Source organism: Metopolophium dirhodum, chromosome 4 (genome assembly GCF_019925205.1).
Source record: "Metopolophium dirhodum isolate CAU chromosome 4, ASM1992520v1, whole genome shotgun sequence".
In the NCBI taxonomy this organism is placed as follows: Eukaryota; Metazoa; Arthropoda; class Insecta; order Hemiptera; family Aphididae; genus Metopolophium; species Metopolophium dirhodum.
Genome location: NC_083563.1, coordinates 35,261,365 through 35,274,311, shown reverse-complemented (window position 1 = coordinate 35,274,311; position 12,947 = coordinate 35,261,365). Strand labels below are relative to the sequence as shown.

The following is a 12,947-nucleotide window of genomic DNA, read 5'->3' as shown; positions in this document are numbered from 1 at the left end:
AAGGAAAAGAAGCTTTTTGGATAATATAAAAAGCGTATATTTACAAGGCGCGAGAGCGAACGGCGGCGGAGGCAACCCATCAATTTCTATTACACGCACAATCGGCCGTTTGTTCGAATGCTTCGACGGCGAGCCCTTTTGTCTTCGCGCCGTTATGTTATGTGCATATCTATATACAATACACACACACACACACACACACACACACACACACACACACACACACACACACACACACACACACACACACATATATATATATTATAATATATAGTATACATTATACATATATATTACATAATATACGCGGTACGCGCGTCGGGGAATTCACACACAAACCGGACGCACCACACACAATATTGCCCGAGTATATAATATGTTTTATTCCCGTTCGTTCTCATTCCGTATAATATTATACAGCTATAATAATATATAGGTATACTGCAGGGATACTGCACGCTCAACCCCGTTTTATCCTCTAATCATATGCATTTATTCAAATAATTCTGATTTTTGGAATTTTAACGTCTTATAATATGTGTTATAATACATACACGCCGTATTTTCAAATACTTTATCTATAATGTGTACACAAGCATGCAGTGGCGCAGTGCTAATAGACTCCGTTTTTTAAACGATAAAAATTTATTTTAGATTCTGAGCGGAGCGGTGAATGTATTGATTTCACAATGATGTGTGTGTGTGTGTTTTTTTTTCATTAATTTTTGAAGTAAAACTCCTGTCTTGTGGTGTGAGTGGAAAAAAAATCGTAACGAAAAATGAAACGACACGTTTGTTTATCACCATAGTAACGAATAAAAAATAATAATATTATAAGGACTACGCTAACCACTCAGAACCGTTTTAAGTCTACTCGTATTGGACCCATTATAAATATTATATTATATTATATAATATATTTGTTATCTAATATTATTATAGAATATACATAATACTGATAACAATACAATCTGAATAACTGAATGAACGCCACTGAGCAAGATTGACGAGGATTCTAAATGGCAAAACTATATTCTAAAATACACAATTACTAAGCAAATTGGAGAAATCCAAATCCGCGGAGAGCTTTATTACACATTGTTCTTCTCGTGAAATCGCAGTGTCTTTGGTTTTTTTGATGTACCTTGTTGATAATTTTTTTCGTTCATTGATTAAAAAGCTTAAGAATTCAATAATATCCAATCAAAACCAAATAAATCACATAATAAAAATAACGTTTATTAATGTTAATGCTAAATGTACACAAGATTACGGCAATATAGCCATATTTATAATTTATATAGGTATTATCTTTTTACATAAACATTTCTTTTCGTTCAGGGTTAGAATTCTGACCACAGTAACTTCAGCTCATCTTAAGCGATTAAAAGGAGCTTATCGGAGGGCAGTAGTAACTGCTACTGCAGATCATAGAATATTTCCACAGCGGATATAAGGCACAAACAGGGCGATACCGCGAAGTCTATAGGGGAAATAGCCCGACCACAAAGTGGTGCCAAACACGGCAAAAAGCCGAAGGCGGCACGAAACGGCTACAAACAAGGGGACAAAAAAATGTCTGACGAGCGAACGCCAAAAAAAGGTGAGCCTAAATGGATTTCTTCAAAGTGTCCGGCGAACAAAATGGCGTCCAGTCGGACACAAAAGAGCGAACTCGGGATAAAAACATACGATAGCGTATAACACAGGCGTGATAAAGGCGAGAGAGGGTGGGGGCAAAGACTGCAGCGACGTTTAAAAGCCACTGCCCAAACACCTCTCACAAAACGTTACATAATCTATACTTGGCGGTCTATGTCGGAAACACCGCAACAAAACATTCGCCGGGCGAATCCACAGTGTCTAGGTCGGACCGCGGTTACTGTCGTGTCCGTTGCTGCGGCATCTCCACATCCGCCTCGGATAACCAGTCGTCTTGTGGTCCAGCGGTTTTGTAGATCCATTTTCCGACTCGGCATCACCGATTAACTGCGTTTCCGTTTTCGGTATCGAACTTAACTGCTGGGAGCGGAATCGACCTGCTGAACAGGTGGCAACGTCGATGAGACGGGTAACAGCGACTCGATGTCGCTAGCTCCTACAGCGGCAGGTATCATTAATTCGCTTTTAGTCGATACGGCCGACGGTGAATCCGCCAAAACTTGCATTTCCGTGGAAGCGATGGACGCAATCGCTTTTGGTGCATCGCCCACGGAATTTGTCTCGAGTGCCATAGGCACCGATTTGCATCGCCTTTGCGCTTGCAAACTCTTGATATCGTTGCATTTCACAGCTATCTGACGATTTTCCCGGAGATCACCAAATACTTGCGCAATAGAAGCGATTGTGGATTGAACTAGGGGCCTCGTCAGCGGAAATTGACAGCAACGACATGTTAGGCAACGATATGTATCGCCTGTGCAACGAACTGGTGAGAACACTCTCTTCCAACCCTTTAGGCCGATTTTCCCAAAGGTATTCAAACACCTGGATCATGATTTCTGTTGCGGACTGTATATTAACATCGGACGAACTTTTCAAGGCTTCGATATAGTCGACATAATGTTGATCTGACGTCCGTGAAGTTGGCACCCCCACTTTGAGATATTGACTTCAAACCAGCGCCAATATTTTGCAACTGATTTGCAACGATTTGCAACACAAATTTTAAAATTTGCAACTTCCCCCATTCACTGGAAAATCCGATTTCCCGACGGGGGTGCCAACTTCACGAAGCACCCCCACTTTGAGCTATTGACTTCAAACCAGTGCCAATATTTTGCAACTGATTTGCAACAGTTTGCAACAACAGTTTTGAAATTTGCAACTTCGCCCATTTTCCGGAAAATCCTATTTCCCGATGGTAGTACCATCAATTACCACTGGCATTTTTTAAAAATTATTTTTATTTATCAATGTTATAAATTATTAATCAATAATACCTAACTCGAAAATAATGTTTAATACCTAGGTACTGATTTATAAAATATAATATAATTCATAAAAGTTATAAAAAAAAATCAATTTGCCATCAAATAGTACCATCAATTACCACGGTCATTTTTTTAAAATTATTTTTATTCATTAATGTTATAAATTATTTTTGAGTAGTTAATGATTTGTGAATGCAACTAATAAAAATTATGACTACTCAAATTCATTAATTTTATAACTTTTTGGTGAAAATTGATGGTACTACCATCGGGAAATCGGATTTTCCGGAAAGTGGGCGAAGTTGCAAATTTCAATTTGGGGATGCCAACTTCACGGACGTGTTGATCTGATGTATATGCACGGTCAATATATTATACAAAACTTATGTACGTAATAATTGTTGCACTGTATTGTATTGAATTATACGTAATGTTCGTTGGGTAAATATAGGTATTGAGACCAGACAGATATGCAAATACGAATCATAAAATATATTATTTACACTTCAGCAACTAGATTATTATAGTTTTTTTGAAAAATATTTAGTGGGGCCTATTATATTTCTAAAAGAATAAATATAAAAACTATTTTGTGTTAAAATCATGACTCATGTATATTTCTTACGAGTTTCAATTGAATTAAACGAATTATGAAAAAACTTATATTAAGAAGACGGCTGCACAGATATTTGTTGTCTCCAAGTGCGTAACATAGCAAATTTACGCTCAGTGGATCACGTTTAGCTTCGTTAGTTCAAACATTTTAGTGGATCGATCTATTATGAAACTTGATGGTAACAACATTATCTGTGTTTGAATGTGGGTTTTTTACGATAGTTAAATTTTTGGCAAGTTATGCCTGTATGATAAAGCGTAAATTAAAAATGCTAATAACTCACTTAAAAATTGAACCATCGTAAAAAACCCACATTACTCAATTATTTTTCTTGCATGCATCGTGTATTATCATTATTATAATAGCCACACGAGTACAGTACCGGCTGGCCAGATTGCACTCCACAAAATTGTGAGTTTTTTTTTTATCATTATTCTTATTTATTGTTGAGCCAGAACGGCCGCACATTATTTTTATATTAATATCAAGGCTATTCACGCCTATAACTATATTAGCTGTCACAGTGTCACTACATATTTTTATTACGTTGGACCAGAAGGGCCATATTATAGTATTATAATTTTATTCTGTTTGGCCATAAGGGGCCTGTGTATTTATAATTATTATAATTTATACCTTTGTGTTGCTGGGCATTTTTTCTATATTTTGTATCGTCAATTAGTGTATATATTGTCTATTATAAAACGATTCACCTACCAGAAACCGTGTTACCATTTTCTTGTTAGATTTAATATTGTTAAGACACCCACTCACACGCATACACACTTATACACAAATACTCAACACGCGATACGTAGCTCGACGGTATTTGGTCATCAATCGCGTTAACTGATGTTCGAACCACTGTACACCAAGGCTATCCAGTTATATATAATAGTCCTCTATATTTTAAAGACTTGTGTGTTAGCAGGGTGCAAAAATAAGTCGGTGTCAGGGCTCGTGTATTACTACTGTACGCTTCCGGCCCTTACAGATTTACTAAGTTTAAACGTTTCAACACATCTATTGCGTGTTATTACAATTTTGATAAAAATGTTTACATTCAAATATTAAATGTATATAAATTTACTCATATCTTAACTTAATTTTTTATGTATTATGTTGTACAAATAGAATTATTGATTAGTGGGTAGCGACAATATAGAATATAAGCACAGGATTGATTAATATAAATACATATAAGCAAGAAAATAAATTTAATAGGTTTTGTGTGCAGTAATTTAATCACTAGGTGTTTTTTGGAAAAAAAAAACATTTCTATACCTATAGGATATTCGACTTATTTTTAGGTGAGCAACAATTGCGAGGTATCCGAGATTCTAAACACACCTGATAAGCTGTCGACTATAATTCCTCCTTTAATGGTTTTATCATTGATTGATTCAGCCAACTTTCACTAACATTATTTGTACAGTGTACATCCTATAATATGAACTATATAGTCTATAGACTATAGTGCTATACCATTATACCAACCATCTTTATAAAAGCCCGAGAATAACAAATATTTTTAGCTTCACAAAATGTGATCCGTGATTTCTAACATATTAATTAGGATCACCAATCTTCGACAGTTCGACTAGTGGTCTGGGCTTTCACAATAATACTTAATAAATAAGATAATACATTATTATATAGGTAGGTACTAGTTAATTGTTATATACTTATTTAAATATAAAATATTCATACTTAAAATATAAATTAAATATCCAAACATTACAACCACGAAGATTATTTATAAAATGTCTAATAAATTAAAATATGTTAAAAATGTAAAATTATGGAATTGTCTTAAAATTTGTTTACTTTAATTGACATTTACTCGAGACAATACTGTATAGTATCAACTTCCTTTAAGTGTTTTTTCGAGTAACATTTTTATAATTTTTCAACGATTGCAAAACCTAAGTATAATAAATATTTGTTTTAAAATATAAAATAAACTTAATAATGTTATTTTTTTTTGTTATTGCTGATGCAAAGTATTACTGAGGCGTATAAATTGATTTTAGCATGGTAAAATATAACTAAATAAAATATTTGACAAAATATATAATCGTTTGAAACAACTAACTCAGTATTTTAATAATATTTATTTATTCAATTTTTACGATTCTCAATTATTTTATTTAAGAATAGTATTAATTCGTTTTTAATTATATGTCAATAGTTTCGGAATAATTTGAACCATTTTGATAAAACCCTTTTTAAAAAAAATGTGCTGATCGCTATTTTTATATTCTTAGTGTAGCAACGAGTGTGTAAACTGGTCTTACAACGATGTGTGTGTTTTTAGTAAATTTTTTTTTACAATTTTGAACAGAAAAAAATGCTTTATTTTACGATTATTATTTACAATTGTTTTGAAATATTTAGATAAATTTTAAGCTATTTAATAATTTAAGTTTTAACTTATTATATTATATAAATAGTATTTATACCACGGATGTACGAACCTATTGCATTATGTTAATAAAAACTACCTATAGTAATGTTCTATAATATAACAAGGTGCACTTGACCCCTAAAAAGGTACAAAAGTTTTGTTTTCTATTTTTAACCTTAATTTTTGTATAAAATATTTAATTTTGTTATTATAATATAATTTTCTCGTTGTTATGATAGGTACCTTAGCACAGAAATCATTTTAATTTGAATGATATTATACACGCAATTATATTATATTGTATTTAATATAAACAACCACATAAGCTAATTAATGGCATCAATACATGAAATTCAACAAGCTGCAAATAATAGTTTTCCTAGTAAGTATGAAGGGTCTATTTTGTGTGAAACTGGAAGCATGAACAGTGAACACACACATAAATACATAAATTATATTAATTGCATCTCTAAATTTTGGACATTTTGTTATTATTCCTTGTAACGTACATAATATAACAGTTAACAGTAAATAGAACAGTAGGTATTTGTAATATTTGTATATTGTACATCCTCATAGACTGATTATTTTTAGTAGGGATGGAAAACGTTTTTAATTGTTTCGTTTTTTTTTTTGACGTTTTTGATGATTTGGTTTTTGGTTTCTTTTTTTTTTACATATATATTCTTATAACTTATAACTTATAATTTATAATAGTAACGAGCAATACAGGAATGCAGTTAAATATTAAAATTAATTATTCTTAATATTTAAATTTTAAATCAAAATTATAATTTATATAAAAATTAGAAAATTCAAAATTTTAAGTTAAACGGTTTTAAAATTTTAAAAGTGCATTATTAAAGACTAAAGACGTAAAATGAAACACTATTTAAGATTTCTAGAGTAAATAACTAAATAATAAAAACAATCCTGAACACACAATAATTGTATACAAAATAAAAATATAAAATACATCTAAGAATCAATTCTTTAATTTTTGATATTTCACATAAGTTTTCCACTAATTATGGTTTAAACGAACCACTTCGGCGCTGTATGTCTATTGCCAAATCAGACCCCTCCTTTTCATAGGCGCAATTTGGGAGGGTCTAGGTGGGGCTTGGTCCCCCCTAAGTTTTTAAATATATTTATTCTTAAATCCACCTATTAAAAAAATTATGTGGGTCTGTATTGATTTTACAAATTTAGCCCCCCCCCCCCCAAATCAGTTGTTCAAATTGCGCCTATGCTCCTTTTCCATCTCACAAACCTAATCAAGTATTTATGTATCACTGTTATATCCCACTATTATAATTATTTGTATTAATATTAAATGTAAATAGGGCTCACGCCTGTATTGTATGCTAAAAATAGAATAAAATAAAAATAAGTTACTCATGTCTTACTTGTAATCTAAAATATCAAACAATCACTGAATCACCGACGCTTTAGATAATTTTCTTACCTAATGTTTGATAAAACTAAAAGCACAATATGTAAACTAGTGAACGAAAATTTGCCATGTCGTCTTACTTTTGTAAGACGGAGGCAACAAACGCATAGGTAACACCTCTTATTCACCACCCCATCACAACAATTTTCTGGTTGAGGTTGTTTTTAAATTAAAAATATTTACAAATCCTTACGAGTTGTTGTATACTTTGTACATATTATAGACACTGTCTAGACAGCGATTATTAATAACTAGAGTTAGGATGTTGATGACCTAAAAAACAAACAAAAATTTACCAAAAAATCTACATAAATTAGTGAAAAAATCCAACTTTAAAATAATAATTTTTACTATAGCTGTGGTATGGGTGTGATAATGGATATCAGAGTAATTTAAAATATGAATTGTAAAATTAATAGACAATAGTATACATATAAATGTTAAGAATTATATAAAATTATTAAAATAATATGTATTATCGCATAGATTGTTTTATACATTTATAAGTTATAACACGCAAACGGTAAATCTAGTCGGTACGCGATAAATTTAATCACAACAAAATGCCCAGAATAATAATGATAACATTATTTTTTGAATATCACACTAATTTTCTTTAAAATCTGAAATTTGAGAAAAACACTTCCCCCCATTGTACAACAACTAGTAAAAATTACCTATAATATGAAAAAATATAGTAAAAATGACATTAAAAAACAAAAAAAAATAGCATTATATAGGATCAAAGGAAAAAAAATACAAAACTCATCAACATCCTAACTCTACTAACAAGTAATAATTAATATGCACTTTTGATGAATTTTAAATTTCCACAGAAATATAATGTAATAGGTTTAGGTACCAACTACCAACACATTATGTCATGTACTATTGTACTCATGTAGGTATTGAATACGGTTGCACGACTGCACAAGGTGCACCTTGTTAAAAATTTGTTTTCAAAGTATTTAAAATAGGTAGGTGCCTTGGTATTTTAATATTTAATAGTTAATACATTCAAAACGTGTTACCTGCCTTATTTATTCTGAAATCTGGATTTAGGTTAGTTGTTTTTAATTTATTTCTATTGTACGTGGAAATTAATTGTACACCTAATTTATATTTGTATTAAAATATTTATCAAGTATGATAGGTACTTTACTTCTTAAAATAAAAATATATTAAGGTGCTAGTGTAGACTACGCTCGTGTGAGCAGCGTAACATGTTTTTAAAATGTTGTTTAAAAAAATATTCATTGCATATTGATAGGTAATAAATTTAAAATGTACTTTACCCACCAAAATATTTAAATATATTTTATCGTTTATTATTTTTAATATAATTTTTAACAGATGTCCTTCATAACGGGATGGCATAGGTACCTATGGTAAGTAAACTGAGCAACGCTCATAATAATTTTTTGATATGCAATGATTTATAAATAATTATAAGTAACATTGACTTAGGTACCTACCTATTTCGCGTTGTATAAATTAACAGTTTTTCGACAACATACACATTTTTAATAAAGTTATTGAATTATATTATTTAACTTAGTCGTATGAACCAAAACCACCGCTCAAAATGTATGGTTTTCTAGCGGTGACGATTTAATATTCCTTATAGAAAATAAAATCTAAAATATATTATTTAATATTGTCTTGTGTATTTGTACATTTATATATAAAATTAATATTCTATACGTATTTTATACTTAGGCATAATTTTAAACACATTCGTTCAGTTGTAAATAATATTATGTTGTAAATCTATAATATATTTTATAATAACTATCATTTTGTATATGGTCTAAAGACATATAGTTTCACAACTTTTCGCCATCGGGCCTCCATAGCTCAGTGGTTAGAGCACTGGTCTTGTAAACCAGGGGTCGAGAGTTCAATTCTCTCTGGAGGCATCCTACTTTTTGCATTTTTTTTTAACTTACATTATGGTAATTCAGTTTAATTTTATAGTTTATAATATTATTAATTAAAAATTCATATTATTTTACTAGTTTTAAGTTAAAACTATAATAATATATTTTAAGCATTCACAAAATTAACATAATATTCATATTAAAATGGCTTTAGATATTGCACCGGAAATGTGTATAGCACAAACGTGAACATAGATATAAACGATTTGAAATCGATTTAAGAAATAAAACTTATTAGAAAAATTCTTTTCCTAGGTGGAAATATCAGAATTTTTGTGGTATTTAAACCATTCTATTAAAAATAAATTATCCCAATTTGAAGCTACTGAATAAAATATATTATTTACAAACAATTTATGTTAATATAAAAAATATTGCCTTTTATCTTTGTTTTTTTTTTTTATCTTGATATGAAGTACCTATACGTTATTAATGATAAACCATGACATTTGAACATTACTTACATCATTTTTGTTTCGGAAAATTCCATTATTTTTTAGACAAACAAATCACGTACAGTTTGAGTAACTATCACAATAATTTATATTTGAACTTGGTTTAAAAATAATAACGTCTTTTTTTAGAAGTATTAATTAAGTTGTTTAAGCAAAATAATAAATGCTACTTAATTAAAATTAAAACACAGTCACATCGTTTATACAAATTAGGTCAGATACTCAAAACGGACGTTAAAGAACTACTATTTTTATAATTTATTAACAAAGCTGGTATTACCACCACAAACGGCTTTTGTTATATATACAGTTATTAATTAATTGTTATCAAACATTTGTAAAACATTAAAAATTAATATCCTTTAGTTGAATTATGTCTTATGCGTGTACATATTACCCACACCATATTTCTTAGATAATGATAATATACTTTAAATCCAAGCAAACTTGCTTTTTGTGTTATGATGTGGCTTTAATTTACAAAATTCGATTGAACGTTAGAGTTTTTGTTATATATTTAACCGGGATTTATTGATCTTAAGTTACATTTTCTTTGATTTCTCAACTGAACATTTTTTAATAAGACCAACATGTTTTGTATAAAAGTAATTCGCTGAATAGGTATTAAAAACAATTGTTAACGTACCTATTGTTAATGAAACATTATTGAATCAATAAGCAATTTGAAAATATACAGCATACGTCTATATCTATTACAATTTATAAATAGTACCGTTGATCATAAATATTATATTTATCAGAGCGTACCTATATTTCGATTCATATGTGAATATGTCATGTCATATTTGATTTTCTTAAGCCTTTAAAGATTAAAGCACACGCGATATACTTTGGTATTTTATGAGCATATTTCCATGCATTTTTTTTCTTTAAAGCTTATACATTATTTATAACATATTTACGGATATTTAGGTATTCATAATAATTTCGGACCTTATTACTACCTAATAATATTTTTAAATCATGTATTTAGCTGATTAATATTACCAATGGCTACCTGAAAATATAAATTATTATAATATTATATTAAATCGAACGAGAAACAAATTAACATTAATTAATCAGTAGATCCAACTATTATAAGTTATTAACTACAATTTGAAATGATAGGTGCCCAAAAACTTGATATTATAATATTTTGAAAAGTTTACATTTAGTATAATATTAAAAGTGTCAAAAAATGACAGAATGATGGAGTGTAAAAAAAAAATAAACAATAAATAATAATAAACCTTTAAGGATTGTGAATCTATACGTGATATTGACTCGATAATAAAATAAGCAAATATGATTAATATATTTATCAGCATCTATAATATTATCCATTCCATATGATTATGCTGTCCTATATCACATGTACAAGGCATGTTTGAAATCCGTCCATATAATAATATTACTACTATTATAATACCATGTTATTTCAAGTAAGTTTCAGCGTATATAAGAGAATGTGTTCATGCCTACCACCGCACAGTATCGTGGCTGGTAATCTACGGTTGGAAATAATATCATAATATAATATATTATTTCAGTATATTTATTCAGTAAGTGACCTCCCTTTTTCCGTTTTGGTCTACCGGAATCGATAATTTGTTATCTTCTGCGCCCGTGACAACCAGCTCCGTGTATATGTATACACCGCAGCAAACCACCCGCCGAGGCAGTGGTCAGAAACCACCCCTTGGCCGATTTGTATAAAGAGATGGCACTTATCTATGTTCGACGGGACAGCTGGGCGGGAACACGAGTCCCACATTTAACGAATGATCCATCGAACGGATTATTTTGTTCTTTGATCGCTTAAGAAGTCACCGGCGAGTTATTTATTGATATAGTATATTATATGTATAAAGTTCGTTAGCCAGATACGACTTTGGGTTGTAGCAGTGAACCTCATGCACATTGAACGTCATGTGTATACGTATATGATATACGTAGTTTCTGTACACGGTGTTAATGGAAATTTAATAATAGAAAGGTCGCATATAATACAGACGGGTACAACAAACATATAATGGACACGGGAAAAAAAAAAAGAAAAGTATGTTATCCCTTTATTATTTTATACATAAAAATGACCATGATACACTATGAAATCGTACACTATTATTTTATATCCTTTTTATTTACTATACACATTGTTGAGAGAATATAATCTTTTTACATCAAAAAATTACCTTAAACCGTTATTAAATAAATAAACCAAGTATCAGTTTTAATCCTACAATAATATTATCATATTTGTTTTTTTTTTTTTAATAAGATATAATAAAATGTTATTTATAAAATTATTTAAAAAAATGTATAACAAAATGAAAAAAATTAAATGCCTCCAGAGAGAATTGAACTCTCGACCCCTGGTTTACAAGACCAGTGCTCTAACCACTGAGCTATGGAGGCCGTATATCCGAAATTGATTAAATGTTAGACATTTGCACACAGTGTTGGACATTTTTCTAGATAGATTGCACGACAAGTTTGAAGCTAATATTATTCTAAAATAATGTAAAAAGTTATGCTTCCCGGAGGAACTGATGGCTTCCGCTGGATTTGTTAAGCAACTGGAAAATTTTAAAAGTAATTTTTTTTTAACAACGCATTTTCAATTAATTTATGTAGGTGCCTACTACATATATAGACTTTATAAATTAATTGTTAAACAGAAAAATTCATTAAGTGATCAGAAGAAAGGGACATAATATCAAAATGTAATTGAATATAATTAACAATCTAATGATATTCATAATTTATGAGTTATAGGTATTACCTATATTAAATTACCTTATTTAAAAACGAAATCGTACACACGTTTGACAGAATTTCCCATGTCAATATAATTTAACATGGTTATACAAATAAAATAACTTATATTAAATAAATAATAACTAAAAAGTTTTAATATTTATGTTCAAATCTTAAATAAATAAATTATTAAATTTACTTTTTAACTTTTTTATTCTACTTAAATCTAGACCTAAGAATGAAAAAGCTAATATGGGCCAGCGTATATATATTTTTTTAAGTATTTTAATATATTTCAAACATTATTTGAGTGTATTTATGTTTTTGTCTTAATAGCTAGGTACCGGAAAATATATATTTAAATAATTAATTAAATA

The 12,947-nt window shown here is 29.7% G+C and overlaps 2 non-coding genes across 2 annotated transcripts; one reads left to right on the top strand and one right to left on the bottom strand.

The window, feature by feature from the left end:
• The first annotated feature begins 9,258 nt into the window (after positions 1 to 9,258).
• Positions 9,259 to 9,331, top strand: Trnat-ugu (transfer RNA threonine (anticodon UGU)). The gene has a single exon. It is a non-coding gene; the product is annotated as a tRNA-Thr (tRNA).
• Positions 9,332 to 12,155: 2,824 nt separating this feature from the next.
• Positions 12,156 to 12,228, bottom strand: Trnat-ugu (transfer RNA threonine (anticodon UGU)). The gene has a single exon. It is a non-coding gene; the product is annotated as a tRNA-Thr (tRNA).
• Between the last annotated feature and the right edge of the window lie 719 nt (positions 12,229 to 12,947).